The 17,658-nt window shown below is 38.6% G+C and overlaps 1 pseudogene; it reads right to left on the reverse strand.

The window, feature by feature from the left end:
- Window positions 1-2,502: 2,502 nt before the first annotated feature.
- Window positions 2,503-17,658, reverse strand: part of LOC110208666 (phosphoglycerate mutase 1 pseudogene) — an 82,581-nt pseudogene continuing 67,425 nt past the window's right edge.

Genomic DNA, 17,658 nt, shown 5'->3' on the forward strand with positions numbered 1-17,658 from the left:
AAGGAAGAGGTGAAGGAAGGTGCTTCTTTTTAACTTTTTTGGCCCTAAATGATGACCTTCTAAGACTTGTCATGGAGATAACCAAGCAGTCACATATGTTGACCAAATAAGTTTTATTCTAGTATTGACACGCTCTTTGGACTTATTTCTGTAGGAGACATTTCCTCACAAATGAAATTTTCTCTGGTGTAGCAAGAAATAAATTCAGTTAAACAGAGCAATGGATGGTAATGTAGGATGTTTTTACAGGATTACTGCAATATAGAAATGTGCTGAGGGCTCATCTGAAGAAAATGAGTTGAGATGAAAAATACATTTGCACATGTTCTCCTATTGGAAAGTGAGGGCTTTTTGAGGCAAGAATCTTCCTTTTTTTAATGGTCTCCCTAGCCTTAGTATAGTGCCTGACACATAGTAAGCACTTATATTCTTTTTCATTCATTCATATGAAATCTTGGATGGATTTTAATTTTGATCAACATTATTGCATTTCGTGCCATCAATAACTAAGGAAGTTGCTTCACCTTCCTAGGCTTCAGTTTCCCCATATGCGAAATGAAGGCATTGGACCAGGAGATCTCCAGGTTCTTAACCAATGGTCCTATAATTTTCATATCTCCTACATTTTCTTTTCTTCACACCTTTGTTCACATTATTCCCTGAGCCCACAGTGCACAGTTCCCCCAACTAATTCTATAAACTGAAGTCCTATCAAGACGGACAGCTTAAACAGTACCTTCTCCATGAAGCCTTTCTTGAACTTCACTAACCAGAAGTGATCTCTTTCTACACTCATAGCACTTTTAACCTCTCCTAGCATATTCTTAGCTTAGTCGCTCTTTAAAAAACCATAGCTATTATCTTCCTTGATGAATCATAAATACTTCAAGGTGAGATTGTGTTTTATTATATAACCACACACACACACACACACACACACACACCGTTGGTAACTCATAAAGCAATTTGAACATACTGCAAAAGATGGGTAGTTTTATCATCATCACTCAATAAATAAAATTCATTAATTTCCTACTATGTGCCAGACACTAAGCTATGTGCTGGGGATTTGGTGATAAAAAGGAAACAGTCCATGCTAGCAAGGAAATTGTATAGAATAGGGGAATACATATATATATGTATATATGTATGCACATACACACACACATATAAAAAAATACAAGATAACTTTGGGTGGGAATAAGGCACTAGCAGGTAGGGACATTAGGAAAATCCTCAAATAGAAAGTGATTGTTTGGTTGAACCCATTCTACCGTACTACTCATTGCTATCACCACCACCATCACCCCCCCCGAAAAAAAATCTGGCAGCCAAATTTAGCATCCAGCAACTTGGGGCAACCTGGAAAGGCTTCAAGTAGAACATCAACCTTGAGCTGACCCATTCCCCTTCCACATTATCCATTACTATGACATAATAATAATAATAATAATAATAATAATAATGATGATGATGATGATGATGATGATGATAACTGGTAGTCAAATTTATCTAGGCTGGCTCTGGGATGAAGAAAGTCTACCTCTTGGCCTGTTCTTACAGGCTTTCAGTCTGACAGAAACTTTGTAAACACATAGTCACCTTTACAGGCATGATGAGGCATCAAAGTAGAATTTAATGGGAGACTTTTCATTGTATATCACTTGGACGACAACAAAAAAATGGGGGGGGATACAGTTATGCTTAAACTGATGAGGATCCTGGTGGCAGGTCTAGGTAGTTGGGACATGATGACAAAAGGAAATGGGACATAGGGAGACACATTGTGACATGATCTTGAAGCATTTTACTGCCACACAACAGAGCAGGGGCTTTAAGACACACATTAGTTTGGATTCCTCAAGCACTTAGAAATCAAAGAACTTTCCCCTCTCTGTTGTGGTTTGAGACCTCAGATCATGACTATATGGGACAGTTTAATTTCAAAAGCCACTAGCAATAACCAGTCTACAAGATGGGTCTTTTTGGAAAGTAAATGAAACAAGTAAATATTAGGACATAATCCCAGCCTCCCAGATCCATTTCTCTTGGGTCAGAGATGAAACATGACCCAAAAAAGATTCTCACAATTTATTGAATTACCACCCAGGTAAAATGTAGCTTCTTTTGCTAGTGGAATGATGACAGTCCCTGAGAGAGCTGCCCTACCAGCAGGACTAACTCATAGGAATAACTGTAACAATTGCTTCTTTCAACTCTTCAAATCAGTCACTTGTTACCATATCCCAACCCCTGACCCAACCAGGTCCTTACTGAGGCAAACAACATAGGAGGTTGAGGGGAGGGATAACAGGAGAGAAAAAAAATATATTGATCTGAAATAGGGAAGAAATGAGAAGAGGAACTGTCAGTCCCTCACATGTAGCTATGTGTTGTGTTCTCAAAGGCGATGGTCAGTGTGTGAAGTAGGGGAGAGACATAGTCAGAATGTGAGGCAAGGAAGAGATGTGGTAGGAACTCTGAGAAGGGACTGGCTACTGCTTACATGCGCTGGTACCTAATTTCACTTGTTGGTTTTGCCTTGGGCTGCCACAACCTCCATAGCTTTGCATATGATCCCTTGATGGGTTTCAGATTCTTATCCAACTCATACACAATGAGGATGCCAGCAGGAAGATTCAGCTTCATGGTTGCTTCATCAGACAGACCTTCAAGATGTTTGACAATCCCACCAAGGCTATTGCCATGAATTTCAATCAGAACACACTTTCCTTCCTTAATTTGAGGGATGATTACTTCTTTCCAGAAGGGTAGAAGGCTCTCACAGGAGGGCAGATGATCCTCAGTGAGATCCACATAGTAATCGCCCTTACTGATATTGCTGTAGATGGGGTGGTCAGTCACCACTGGAGGTTTCTGGATGCCATAGAAGTGTCTGTTTTGTTGATACTGTCTTAGAGGCACCAAGTCCTCACTACTAACAAACACATCTATTCAATGGCATTTAGTACTGTCCAAAGAGCATGAATTGTCCTCTTTTGGACAAAGGTGAAGCAGATATCAAATTTGTAGCCAGTATCTTACAGCACTTGGCCTCCTTATACCCAGCAGAGCTCAGGTCCACATCATAGCATCTGCTGAAACAAGGCTCTCTCTATGGCAGATTAGCATAAGCTTGAAGGCAGCCATGGCAGGGAGGAAGCTCGGGGAAGTCAAGTCAGCAGGCAGTGAGTGGGAGCACACTGAGATCTTTATATGAGACTTTGATCATAATAAGCACTAAATGATAATTTACCAAGCTGAATGCCTACTGTGTACATAGATCATCTCTGAGGAGGCAGGCTCTTATTGAAAAGTTCAGCCTGCTAGCCCATATATTCATAATTACGGTTTTCCTCAGTAATTTTTGAGGTTAAATTAATTTCTAATCTAAGTTGTTTACTTTTCTTATATCATTAACTGAACTTGGGTTCATGGACTGATGTTTCTAAGTCTTTATAAAGGAATTTTGAAGGGAGAAAGGACTTTGATAGCAAAAGAAAGTACTAAACAGCTAGCCTTAAATAACTCTTGTAATAGATGGCAGGCATTAATCAAACCACAGTGAACTAAATCTAGAGGGAGTTGGGAATATGGTAGGTCCTGTTGGATATGCACAGGAATGGCTTCCAGGAGACTAGGATTCTAAATATAGCTTTTCTCAAATGTAAAGTAATGAGATGGGAACATAGGAGATCTTGGGCCTCTTTTGACTAAAGTTTGATGTCTCTTTGGTATTTACAGGTTACTAGTGATGATAAATAATACAGAAATGGGAATGATCCATATTTTGCATTAAAAAAGGATAAGAGCTATCAGAGGAAATGAAAACTTTTACTAATGTATGAATTCACATAGTCAGTGAGGAGAATCTTTACTAGAAGAGGTTGTGTTTCTGTTTGTTTCAATAAATGGAGATATTTGATGTTAATACAACAGGTCCATCTGCTTATTCTGAATACTAATGTCAATACATATTTGCTATGAGCCAACCATTAATACAACTCAGCCATCTGGGCCTGATGGAAAATCTGTGTGGAATGCCTGTGTTTGCTTTCATTTATTAGTTCCTTTCCTCTAGAATCCCAGGCTGCTGCCAATCACTAACAAATGAGAACTCCATTTTTAATGGGTATTTACTCTCTTCAAAGTACACAACCAATAAGAACTATAGAAGTCACACCAATTCCCTGCTAATAGCAAGGAGGTTCTGCCTTTGCCAACAACAGCCAGATGAACTTCTGCTTCTGAAGGGTGTGGGGGAGGGCAGAATGCTGTCCTAGCCTTTGTGGGAAGGGATATGTAAAGATGTATTATTTCTTATGGTTCTGACATCTGAAATGACGAAATGGATTCACCCAACTGCTAACTTCTTTTCATGCCTTCATTCAACCACACACATAGCACTTGCTATGAGAAAAAAATTAGAGGCAAACCACTATAGTGGTTCGGGGGATTGGGGTTTAAGCCCTCCCTCTCCTCTGATACATATTTGCCACATGATTGTGGACCATGTACTTCTTGATACCTCATGCAACTCTCTAAAACTATATGTTTATTAATACTAAATGTGCTTGTGTAAATGTGAAATATGTTTAAATAAACATTCATATTAAATGTGTTTATTATATTTATAAACTGCTTTAAGGTTTGTGAAGTAAAAGATATATATAAATATAAATTTTGTATGTAGTATACATACATATGTATAATGTGTATATATGTATATATAATACTTATTTTATATATGTATGCATATATTTTATGTGTATGTATAAATTTGATTATCAAAACCTTCTAAGTACTTGCTATTATTATATCCATTTTATAGATGAGTATACTGGGGCTAAGAGAGAGATTAAGTGACTTGCCCAAAGTCACAAAGTTAGTAAACACCTGAGACAAAATTTGAATTCAAATCTTCTTGACTTCCAGCATGAATAATATGAGGTCACCTTAGTCAAGCCCCATGAATCATCTCTACAACATTCCTGACAAGGGGTCTGCTTAAACATCTTTGGTGCCTCTTGAGGCAAACCCATTCCATTTTTGACAGTTTTAATTGTTAAAAACATTATTAATTCTTCAAACTGAGACACAATCTGATGGCCTGAAATTTTTACACTCAATTCTACTCTCCAGGGCCCAGTAAGAATAGTCCAAATCCTTTGAATATTTGAAGATGGCTCTCATGTGCCATCCTCTCCTCCTCCAAGTATCCTCTTATCCAGAATAAATATTCTCATTTTCTTTAACTGACCCTGTGATTTAACTGATGTGGTTTTGAGTCTTCTAACCATTCTGGTCAGACTCCTCTTCCAGAGTTTCCCAAGCTCTGCCAAGCTGCTACCAAGCTGGAAAAGTTTCAGGTATGTCAATGGGCCAAAAAACAAACTCACTTCAGACATTCATTACAGGACTGATGGTAGTCATGAATTTTTCAACTACAGTAATTCTTGAAGATCATCTCTTAGGTGCCAGAAATGCTTTGATTTCTATCAATGGAAAGGAATAGCTACCTCAATAAAATTTTAGATCATTGAGGTATTATAGATTTGCATGTGTGTCCCATCTGTCACTTCCCTCCAATGTTATTAATTCTATCCTCTGGTGTCAAACTAATTTGCCTCAACCTGTTCTTCATGATAACCCTTAAAATGCTTGAAGATGGCTAGCATGTCTCCCTCAAATCTCCTTGTCTTCAGAAAAACATCCTTTGTTCCTTAAAGCAAACTTAATAGGGTATGATCTCATGGTCCTTCAGCATCTTGGATGGCTTCCTTTAGATGTTTTCCAGCTTGTCTACATCTCTTCTAATATGAAGTGCCCAGAATAGAACCTAATACTCTGGTAACCTTCCTGCTCTGGACACTTTTTTTTTTAATACAACCAAAGATTGTATTAACTTTCTTCGCTGTCACACTAAATCACTGAATCATGTTAAGCTTTCAGTTCAATAAAATCCCCTATTATTTTCCATAAGGATGGATCTTTAGGTATAAAATTCCCATCCAGTACATTGTGGGGCTGGTTTTAGGCATCCAAATATGGAGAGACCAGTGAGATTTGTGCTGGCTAAAACATAACATAAAATTAAGTGATTTTGTTACAGTGGCTATGAATAACAAAGGTCAGAATATGGATGGGGACAGAAACCAATGGTTATGCTTACTTCAATTAGCCTTTTGTTTTTGCCCCGAGTCATTTGAATGTCAATCAAGGAGTATTTTGGGAGAATAAACCAAGACTTACTTCCCTCCTTCCTACATAGCTCCTGTGGTATTTTATAGAGGGAGCCTCAGAAAAGAGTTTTGGGAACACAGATTGAGAAGAAGGGATTTAAGAGAGTTAAAAGCAATTTTCTAACGTCTGAGTCAGATAGTTATTGGGAATCAGGGGCAATGAGTCTTCGAGAGGAGAAAAGGAGTTAAAAGGAATATCCCTAATCTTAATCTGAGGATTTCTATTAGCTTTTACTGGTTATCTTCCTGGGGAGGAAGGCTCACAGCCCCAGACTATACACTAAAATAATGGTATCCTGCCCTTGTCAGGGAGATGCTTACTAGTCATTACAGCTCCTGCAGATGACAACAATAGATGCATGGCAACTGCATGACCAATGGATATCCCCATCAATTGCATGACAAGTGGACATCCTCAGCAAAAGCAATGTGATAGAAAGCAGGCATGACACCCAGCTGAGAGCCAAGACATGAGGATAACTCATTTGATACTCAATGGGGAGCATCATGATGACATCAGAGAATATTGGTGGCTACACAGTGTTGAAGGTGTGATTTGCCCTAGTCATGCATTGACCCTGGCCATGCATGTCCTTACTTGTTTGCCTTTCGCACACATATCCTGACCACACAGGCTCCTGGAATTGGCTCTTTTACATACACATTCCCTGGCCACATATGTTTACCTCATGAATACTCCATGTGTTTTATTTGTTCCTTATGTGTAAACTCTCTATGAAATCTCCCAGGTCACACTGTTCTCTATCTATATGCCTTCACCATCAGTGTTGCGATTACCTGGCGAAGAGGTACCTTATGTGGACATTCTAGGAGGAAGTGAATATTTTCCTGTTATTCAATTCGCTCTGTTATTTCTTTAAATGTCATTTACTTTCAGTGAATTAGCCAAGCTGCCACAGCAGCTCTGTGTACATCCTTATAATCCAAGGGCTTAGGAGGTGTTAGGTGAGTTGTCTACACACCCTTTATTTCAACATTTGCTGTTCAATCATTATCTGACTCTCCCCAATCAATCATGATTGACTTTTTATGAACCTGTATGAGGTTTTCTTGGCAAAGATATCAGAGTGGTTTGCCATTTCCTTCTCCAGTGGATTAAGGCAAACAGAAGTTGAGTGGCTTGTCCAGGGTCACACAGTCAGTGAGTGTCTGAGGCCAGGTTTAAACTCCGGTCCTCCTGACTTCAGGCCCAGTGCTCTATCCACTGAGACACCTAGTTGCCTCATTCATTTCCTAACATATTGTTAGGAAACCTAGTCACAGTCATCTTGTGAATACTAATTCCTGTTTAATTACACATCAGATAACTTTTAACAATTTGGCCCAGAGGTAATGGTCTAGGTCATGAAAGTGGTATTTACTGCTCACCTAATGCATTGCTAGCAATCCCATATGAACTAACAGAATATTCAGTTTCCCAGTAAACATCACAAAAAGCTTTTGTCTGTGACTGGCATCAGTGATTAAAATGGCCCATCATAAAGAAACTGAAGTTGACTATGCCAGCAAAAATTTAAGTTGTTCATCATTAAGTACTTGAGTACCCTGAAACTTATATACCACAAGAATTGTGCAACTGATTCCCAGAAATGAAGTGAAATTTTAAAACAACAAACAAAACATGCAGCATAAAGCCAACTACTATGACTCCAAAGAAGAAAAAACTTGATGTCATTCATACATGAATTATGATATTAGTGATGGGGAAATGCATTCAGTGCCTGCTTTTCTAACTTCATTTTGCAAACTGAGCTGACTGCTCTAATCTCTGTATCTCTGGTACCTAGGCCATGGTAGGTACTTCGTAAATGCTTGTGGATTGCCTGTTTGAGCCACCAGGATGAGTTTATCTCACACCAGCCACACATTAAACTCATTTCACCTCCTTTTTCCAGTGCTTTAAAGAATGACAAGAAATAAGGTGATCATACAAGCACTCTGTTCTTATATAGGTACTTATAGTATCTTTTTTAATGCTAATTATGAGGCTTTTGGGAAGGTAACTACTAGGGACTCTCAGACAACTCTTCCCAGGAATACTTGGGCTTCACTGACCTGTCAGGTTCCTGTGTTTTTCCTGACTTTCTCAGCCACAGAGGCTTATCAAGTAAATGTCTAGAAAGTGGAAGAGGAGACCAGTATCCTCATTTGGGGATAACAGCAAGGGGCTAGAAAGCATTATTCTCCTAGACAGTTATTCTCCTTTTTAAGTTTTCTTTCCTTTTGCAACCACCCCATCTCAATTCTATCTCCAACTAGATTTATTTTAGTTCATGTAAGACAGCTCCAGGAAGGATTTAGTCTCTAGTTCTTTTTAATTAATATCTTCTCTGTGTTTCTCTCTGTCTCTTATATGGGCCCTTACAATATCTTCTTGTTGTCTGAGTTGCTCTTTAATATTATACCAAAAGTTTTTTTTTAATAATAAACAATTAAGTCACATAGAGGTGTTTTCACAAACACTAACTTAGATTGAGTGTCTGTTCTGAGGCAGCAAGATACAGTGGTAAAAAGACCATTGAACTTGGAGATAGAGGGCCTGGTTTTATAATCCATCCCCTGACACTTACTATCAGGGTGACCTTGGGAAACACTTAACCTTCCTGCACATCACCTTCTTCTTCCCAAAATAAGGGGGTTGTACTACTGCGGAATCAGAGAATTTGAGGCCCCCTGGAAGGGACCACAGTGGCCATCTTATCCAATTCATACACAAAAGGATTTTCTGCCATAACATAACTCACCAGTGACTGTCCATCCTCTGACTGGAGTCGTATTAGAAGAGGAAACCCACTGCTTTTGGAGGCAGACCATTTCACTTTTGGAAAGCTCTAATTGTTAGGAAGTTTATCCTGACATGAAGTCTAAATTGGCCTCTTTGCAACTTCCTCTCATTGTTCCTAATTCTGCCCTTGAGAGCAAATGAAATAAATCTAGTCCCACCTCTAATTTACAGGACTTCAAATACTTGAAGATTGACAATTATCTCCCTCCTATATGCCCAATGCACATATACCCCTTAGTCTTCTTTTCTGTAGGTTCAAAATACATATTTCCTTCAACTAATCATCATTTGTTGTAGATTCAAGGCTCCTCATCATTCTGGCCTTCTTCTAGACAATTTCCAGTTTTTCTTAAACCATGGTGCCCAAAATGAAACACAATGATTCAGATGAGGTCTAACAAAGGCAGACAATATGGGGATTAGCACATTCCTACTCCTGGAAGCTCAGTCCTCCTTCCTACAGTCCCAGATAGAATTAGCTTCTTTGGCTACCACATTACATTGCTGACTCAAATGGAACTTACAGTACATTGAACACCTAGATCCTTCTCAAAACAACTTCCATTTGCCCATGCCTCCCATGTGTTTTATTTGTAAAGTTGATTCCTTTTTTGTACTCAAGTGTAAAACTTTACCTTCTTCTCTATTGGATTTCATCTTATTAGCATCAGCTCTTTCTAGTCCATAAGTACCAAAAATGTAATTGGGAAATGTTCAACAGAACAAATAAACATATAGCATAGATAATGTAAATTTGTGGTCTTCTACAACAATATATGGTTCACAGAGCCTGTCAAGATCCTTTCAGATTCTGACCATGTTATCTTCTGTATTGACTATCCCTTCCAATTTGCATCACCTGAAAATTTGATGAATATATCATATACGACTTTATCCAAACAATTTATAAAATTTTTAATTGGGGCAGCTAGGATAAAGCACCGGCCCTGGAGTCAAGAGGACCTGAGTTCAAATCCAAGATCAGACACTTAACACTTACCAACAGTGTGACCTTGGGCAAGTCACTTAAACCCATTGCCTAGCCAAAAAAAAATTTAATCACCAGTCATTGATGAAGATGTAAAATAGCATAGATCTCTCAGGTACTCCACTGGAGGCAGCTTGCCACACTGACATGGAATCATTAACATCTACACTTAGAGTCTGGCCATTGAATTAGTTCTGAACCCATGTGACTGCAGTATTGTCTACTTTATCTCTCTATACCTTCTTCACAAGAATAGTGTGTCCAAAGGTAATAATATTTACTGCATTCCTCTCTTTTTCTATTTAGAAAAAGAAAATGAGGTTCATCTGGCATGACCTGTTTTAGATGAAGCCAGGCTGGCTCTTTGTAATCATTATTTCCCTTTCCAGATATTTGCCAACCTTGCCAACCACTCTTGAATTATCTATTTCAGAATTTTCTGAGGAATTGCAGAAAATTCTGAAATGGCTTGAAGACTGTTCTTTCCTCTTTTCTGAAAATTGTAAAAAAAAATTGTAAAAACAGAGGTCCTCACATGTTGGGACATCTCTCCAGTTTTCCATGACCTTTCAAATATCAATGACAGTGACTCAGTCATGACATATGGCAGTTCTCTCAGGACCTGAGGATGTAGTTCATGTTGGCCAAGTGACTACAATTTATCAATGGCAGCTGGGTGCTCTCATCATCTCCCTACTTAACTTCAGTAGTAACTATTAGTCATTTTTGTTCTATCATTTCCAGCATAATGGCTATTCTCTTTTACATAGAAAACAGAAAAAGAATAAAACTTGAGCAACTCTGCCTTCTCTTTTGCAGTTATCATTCTCCCATCTGCCCCAAGCAAAAGTCTTATCTTTTCTTTGATCTTCCTTTTCTTCCTAATGTAATTAGAAATATGCTACATAGCCTCAAATCTATGATCCTGTGTCATCAATATACAAAGGCTATTTGACCAAATATATAAATGTACAGATTGATTGGTGCCTGCACAAACCCATCAAACTATTCATTTGAATCAATGCCTAGTGCAATCCACTATGAAGCTGGGAACCTTCCGAATGCATCTGGTACTGAAATCATACACTACTACTCTGGGGTTTGCTCCAGACATCTTGTGATAAGAACTCGATTTCTCATTTTCGGCACTAGGGTTTTAATTGCATAAACAACAAGGCACAGGACTAGTTTCATGTCCTTGCTTGCCAATGGCCCATTTCCCATGATTTTCCTCCCTTCCTAATTTTCTATATATATCTTCTCTCCTACCCTGCCACAAACTGGTAAAAAGCACATACTGAGACCTAATGATCCATCTTATGACAGATTAACTTAACGGGCAGTGAATCAGAAGAGGATAGCAAATTCAGAGATGGAAAAGGCATCATAAGGCTTTTACTTGGTTCATGCCAACTATAGGAGAAGCAATGAAGAGAATTCCATTTGCTCTCTCCATTCAACGGCCAATAGTTGGTCTCTAAATGAGATTTCTGTAGCCACCTGCTTTTCAAACACATGCATAAGTGGAGTGTAAGCTCCCTGAGAGCAGGAACTTTCTCATGTATGTCTTTCTAATTCTAGCACCTGGCCCAGTGTTTTTGTTTTTATTTTTATTTTTTGGTTTATTTTGTTTTTACATCATGGGTAGTTAATAAATGTGGAATTGGATAAGAAACAGTGCCAGTCCTGAAATTTCCTGGAGGCCAGTCCTTAACAGGATGGTGCCTAAGAAGAAACTTTTTTGAGTTAGAAACTTTCATCCATTCATTTGCTAAACAGAGCTTCTGTAGCAACATAGAGCTTTCCTATTGGTCACTTCTTTATTACAAATGCTAGAATAGTTAAAGGGTTTAAGTAACTTGTGGCCAGAAATAAAGGAAGAATAGTTGTATCTGAATAACTTGAATATTTATAGAAGCATTAGAGACTTCAACAGAAAAAAAGAATGAAGTGTCAGTGGTCAAAAGCTACCCACTGTAAAGGACAAAACAGCATTTTGTAGCTGAGTTCAGGTAGACTTTCAAAACTGCTGCACAATGGGTCATCAGGTTTAAGGCTCTACATAAATTCAGGTATGTGGTATTTAGTATAGGTACAATCCCATTATAGAGAATAACTGTAACTGAAGAATTTAAGAAAATATATAATATATTTTATATATATATACATATATATATACATATATATATATATATATATATATATATATATATATATATATATATATATGAAAAATATAACTAGAGAAAACATGAATGTCTGCTAAGATTTAATGTGTTACCCCTCTGGATGGAAAGAAGGACACAAATTAACATCTATTAATCCAATCCAATCCAATAAACATTTATTAAGTACCTACTACATATCAGGAACTGTGCTAAATGGGATATAATTTATAAAAAGGAAGATAGTCCTTCCCCTCAAAAGAGCTTACAAGCTAATGTATGGAAACAAAACACAAAAGGAGATTGGAAAGTACTGGGGGTGAGAGCTGGTAGTAGGGATGGCAGGGCTAGGGGAGGAGAGGGAGAAGAGCAGTAGGTACCTTGCTAGGAGCACCTTGTTTAGTGGGGTTGAAACTGGACAGGACAGGGAAGCTGATGCAGATTGGAGTGAGCTGAGTCCAGCTTCTGCCCTTTATAAAGGAAGGTATTGGGAGGAGCTGGTATGCTACTCTCTATCCCTCCAATCAGAGGGTAGAAGAGTCTGAGGAAAATGGTGCTCATCAAGGCTTGAGTTAAAAGCAGAGTGATGAGATTAGAGGTAATGAGCTTAACCAAAACACCTGCTGTGTGCCAGGCCTAAGCAATTTACAAATATTGTATCATTTAATTTTGATAACAACTTTGAGAAATAGATACTATTATTATCTCCATTTTACAGTTGAAGAAACTGAAGCAAACAGAGGTTAAATAGCTTGCCTAGGGTCACAAAGCTAGGAAGGGTTTGAAATCAGATTTTCACTCAGATCTTCCTGACTCCAGGCAGCTAGGCGGTACAGTGCGTAGAGCACCAGGCCTGGAATCAGGAAGACTCAACTTCCTGAGTTCAAATCTGGTCTTAGAAACTTATTAGATTGTGACCCAGGGCAAGTTATTTAACCCTGTTTGCCTCAGTTTCCTTATCTGTAAAATAAGGTGGAGAAAGAAATAGTATCTTTGCCAAGAAAACCCCAAATGATGTCATAGACAGTCAGACACAATTGAAAAATGACAACTTCCTGACTCCAGGCCTGGCATTCTATCTTCTGTGCTACCTAGCTGCCTCTGGAGATTTTTACAATTTTAATAAAGAATGAAGTCTGAGGCCAAAAGGCTGCATGTCTATTAGTGGAATTTCTAGAGTCCCAGGCAGTGGAAGAAATTGTTTTGGGGGATGCAGGGAAAGCTCTTAACACAGTCGCTCAAATCACATGGGCAGTCATTCATTTTGGTCACTTATATAGGTAATCTTTTCTATATATCATGCATGGTAACCTCTTGTCTAAACAGGGAAGCAGTAATAAAAACACTACCTATACACACACATTGAGATCCAGAAGCTCCAAGAAAGGAAGGGTTGTGGGCGAAGATATGAGCATGACAATGATGCCTTCCTCTTTCCTATAATGTTTTCAGAACAGTTCTTTGCACTTCCTAATTCACTACCTAATTAAGAGGATTAAGTGAACTGGATGGGAGAGGGTCAAAGAGCAAGAACGCATGCATGTGGGAGTTCTGGGGTTTTGCAGGCTGGGAATGCTGTGCGTTAGCTGTTTGCTGATAATAATAAAATTCCAATGAAAGGTAAACTGAGGTCTATTTTCCCATGGTCACAAAAAAGTAATCATCAATAGTAAGGATTTGAATCTAGATTCTCTGGCTAAGAGTCAGTAGTCTCTCTAATACTCTATAATACAACTCTCCAAATAATAGCTATATTTAAAGACCAAGGAAGTATGTCCCAGAGGAACATTAAGATTTATGAAAGACATTATTATCTGAAAACCCCAACTACCCTTGCAACAGTCTTCCTTATATACTCTTTCCCTTTCCTGCAATTAATTCCACAGGACCTCATATGTTTAGTTAAAGTAACATCCTGCACTGGCATAATATCAACTATTCCCAGAATTTAAATTCCTTAATTAGCAATCCTTGCTGTGCTTCAGAAATAGGAAGAGAATTAAAGCAAGAGGAAGGTAACTGAGACGACCAAAATTGGGTTTTTTGCTTCTACAGGCAGACAAAAGGGAATTATTTAACTCATCAAAGTGGAAAAGATTTATAATTTCACAAAGACAAAAAATTTTGCTGGAAATCTGACAACTTCTCCCTATGGCATGTTATTGTCATCTAGCTTCATCTTCTCTTGCAGTTAGAAGGTTTCGCATCACATGATTATATAACGTTGATCTTTATCTGATTAAGAGCACTGATTGCTGGACTTCTCCCAGAGGAAGCTTGGGGTCCAGCCCATTCCACCTTGCCTTTTCCAGCACACCATGACTGAAATAAACACAATCAGAGACAGGATGTCCTTTTTAAAAAGAGTTTGCTGCTCCAAGCACTTGTCATTGGAAGTCATCAAAGGGATTTTTTTTCCAAGTCAGCTACCTTCTTCCCTAGGAAAGCTTAATATAATTTTTTTGTTGGCCAAAGAACTTCTATGTGCTACATACAAAAATAACTCACTAACTAGCTAAATAAAACATTTCTTAGGATCCTAGAATTTAGAGCTAGAATGAACTTTAGAAAATTATCTAATTCAACCCTCTTATTTTACAGATAAGGAAACTGAGGCCCAAGGGATGAGATGCAATTCCAAGAGTATAGTAGTAGGTCAAGGTTGACCTGCTTGGTCTGGTACCTCAGGTTTGAAATTGGAATGAAACAAGACACCTGTCCAACTAACAGTTAACTTAGCCGTAGCAAAGGGAGGAGATTCAGAGCAGGGTAAGACCATTTAAGTTAGTATACAGCCTTGATTCAGTTCCCACACTGGAGAAACTTTCACCATAAGGCCGTGCCTTCCTGATTGGTGATTGCCTGCCTGCACCACTATGCAGTAGGAGTTGTAGCCATGCTACAATTCACTGACAACTTGACTTTCTGGACTTTTCCTCATGGTCTGCCTTCCTTCACCCCACCCCACTTCCTAGCTCCCCTTTATGTCTTGTCTTTCCCCATTAGAATATAAGCTCCTTGAATGCAATGACAATCTTGCTTGCTTGTATTTGTAACCCTAGTACTTAGTATGGTTCCTACAATACTTTAAAAGGTGCTGCTCATTAAGTCTCTGAGTACAAATTGGCACAAAAAGTCTTAAGTTCCCAAAACCAATCAAACTCAGTGATGGTTTTTAGTGCCTTATAAGGAAAAGAACTAGCTTGGGCCATATTTCAGGGGCCACTGGTAGATACTTCTCCTTCCACACAAAGATAAAAGCAGTAGTCAGAATTAAAACCAATGCCTTTGACTCCAGAACTGACACGCTTTACTGACCTCCAACATCATTTCATTTTATCCTTACAGTTTCCTTGTGAGATAGGTACTACTATTCTTCTTTTTGAATTAATGAAACTCAAGCTCAGAGAAACTAAATGAGTGGCCCAGGGTCATACAATTAATAGGTATCAAAGACAGGATTCAAATCCACATCTTTCCTAACTCCAGGCCTGACACTTTTCCCATTATAATACATTCTTTACTTTCCCCTTTCTCTTACATCACCTTCATTTGCCCTGCACCACCCAAACTATTTTCTCTGGAATGAGGTATGTGGAATTCATCTCAACAACCATTAATTAATGGAAGGAGATAGGAAACCAGAGAGAAACTCTGAAAGAAATATATTTTGTTGAAAACACAAGTCATCTTGTGCCATTGAAGGCCCTATCTGTTACCAATGGATGGCATGATGTTAGACAAGTTATTTCTCTTTGTTGACTGTAGATTCCTCTTCTACAAACTAAAGAGGTTGGACTTAATGATCCCTAAGATCACTTCTAGCTCTAAGAATTTGTGATTCTCTATGATGGATAAAATGTTAAAAGGTAATCAGGTTAAAAAGATAAGTGCATCAGCAGGAGAAACAATTTATATCAGAGTAGAAACCACGCCAGGGATTAAGCACTTTTCTCCCCTTTCCTCTTCATTAAAAGCATTATTAAATCTTAGGTCACTTTGTGCAAGCTTCATTCTTTCAGTACTCCTCCCCTCTTAAATAAGACGCTAATGATTAACAAATGTTTCTATAATAAAGTATGTCTGCATAGCCTCAAGTACGTGTCATATACTGGAGGGTCCCAGATTTTTAAAATATCAGATTAGCAAATGAAAAGAAATTACATTAACTCTGGTAGGCTCTTCCTTTTATTTATTTACTTTTTTATTTGACTGTCATGGAGATTTAGGTTTGCAGATGAACTCTGATTAACTCTTTAGGAGAGAGCATTGCCGAGGAGAAGGCAGTTAGGTGGCACACTGGTTAGAGTGCCTGGCCTGGAGTCACAGTCAGGAAGACTTGGGTTCAAATCCAACCTCAGACACTTACTAGCTGTGTGACCCTGGGCAAGTCGCTTAATCCTGTTTGCTTCAGTTTCCCCATCTGTAAAGTGAGCTGAAGAATGAAATGGCAAACCACTCCAGTATCTCTGCCAAGAAAACCCCTAAAAGGGTCGTAAAGAGTTAGACATGACTGAGAACAACTCAACAACAACAACAATAACATTGCTTAAGAGAAAAAATGCAGGGCCTAGAATCAAGAGACATGGTTCATGTTCAGCCTCAGCCAGTCATTTAGAGCATCAGATTTCCCACATGTAAAATGGGTAGGATATAGTACTTATACTGCATGGGGCTATTGTGATTACAATGGGTCTGTACAGGTATTTTCTGGGCCCTTGTACTGCTGTCATAAGTCTTTGATTGCCTCTCTAAAAATTCTCCAATGATGAGGTCTTTGTTATCACACCGATGTCTCCTAACAAAAGGTGTGAAATTCCTTAGACAAGCTAAACTGCTGGGTAGGTCATGTGCACATACCTTCTCCTGGATTCTTCCTGAGTTCAAATTTAGCCTCAGACTTACTAGCTGTGTGATCCTGGGCAAGTCATTTAACCCTGTTTGCCTCAGTTCCTCATTTGTAAAATGAGCTGGAGAAGGAAATCACAAACCACTCCTGTATCTTTGCCAAGAAAACCCCAAAAGGGCTCAAGGAGAGTCAGACAAGATTGAAATGACTCATCAATAACAGCAGAAAAGGAATATGACCTTATCTCATATTTAAAGGAATATGACCTCAACTCATACCTTACATTTCTTTATTTTGATGGATCTGTGATCTCATCAATGTGAGAACTCCCTCCACTAATGCAGATCATATCCTTTCTATACCCTCCCATCTTTCACCTAATGTGCTAAGGGCCTTCTTCTAGATCGAGGAGCTGGCAAGCTGTAGCCCGAGGGCTAAAATTGTCCATACTTCTTTTAAAATTTTAAAAATGTAAAAAACCATCCTTAGCTTGCAAGCCAAACAGAAACAGGAAGCAGGCCAGATTTGGCCCTTGGGCCATTGTTTACTGACCCTGATTTTAGGATATTCTATGGATAGCAATGGAGCATTCGCACTGAATATTGTTT

Source organism: Phascolarctos cinereus, unplaced genomic scaffold, assembly GCF_003287225.1.
Source record: "Phascolarctos cinereus isolate Bilbo 61053 unplaced genomic scaffold, phaCin_HiC Scaffold_5;HRSCAF=322, whole genome shotgun sequence".
Taxonomy (NCBI): Eukaryota; Metazoa; Chordata; class Mammalia; order Diprotodontia; family Phascolarctidae; genus Phascolarctos; species Phascolarctos cinereus.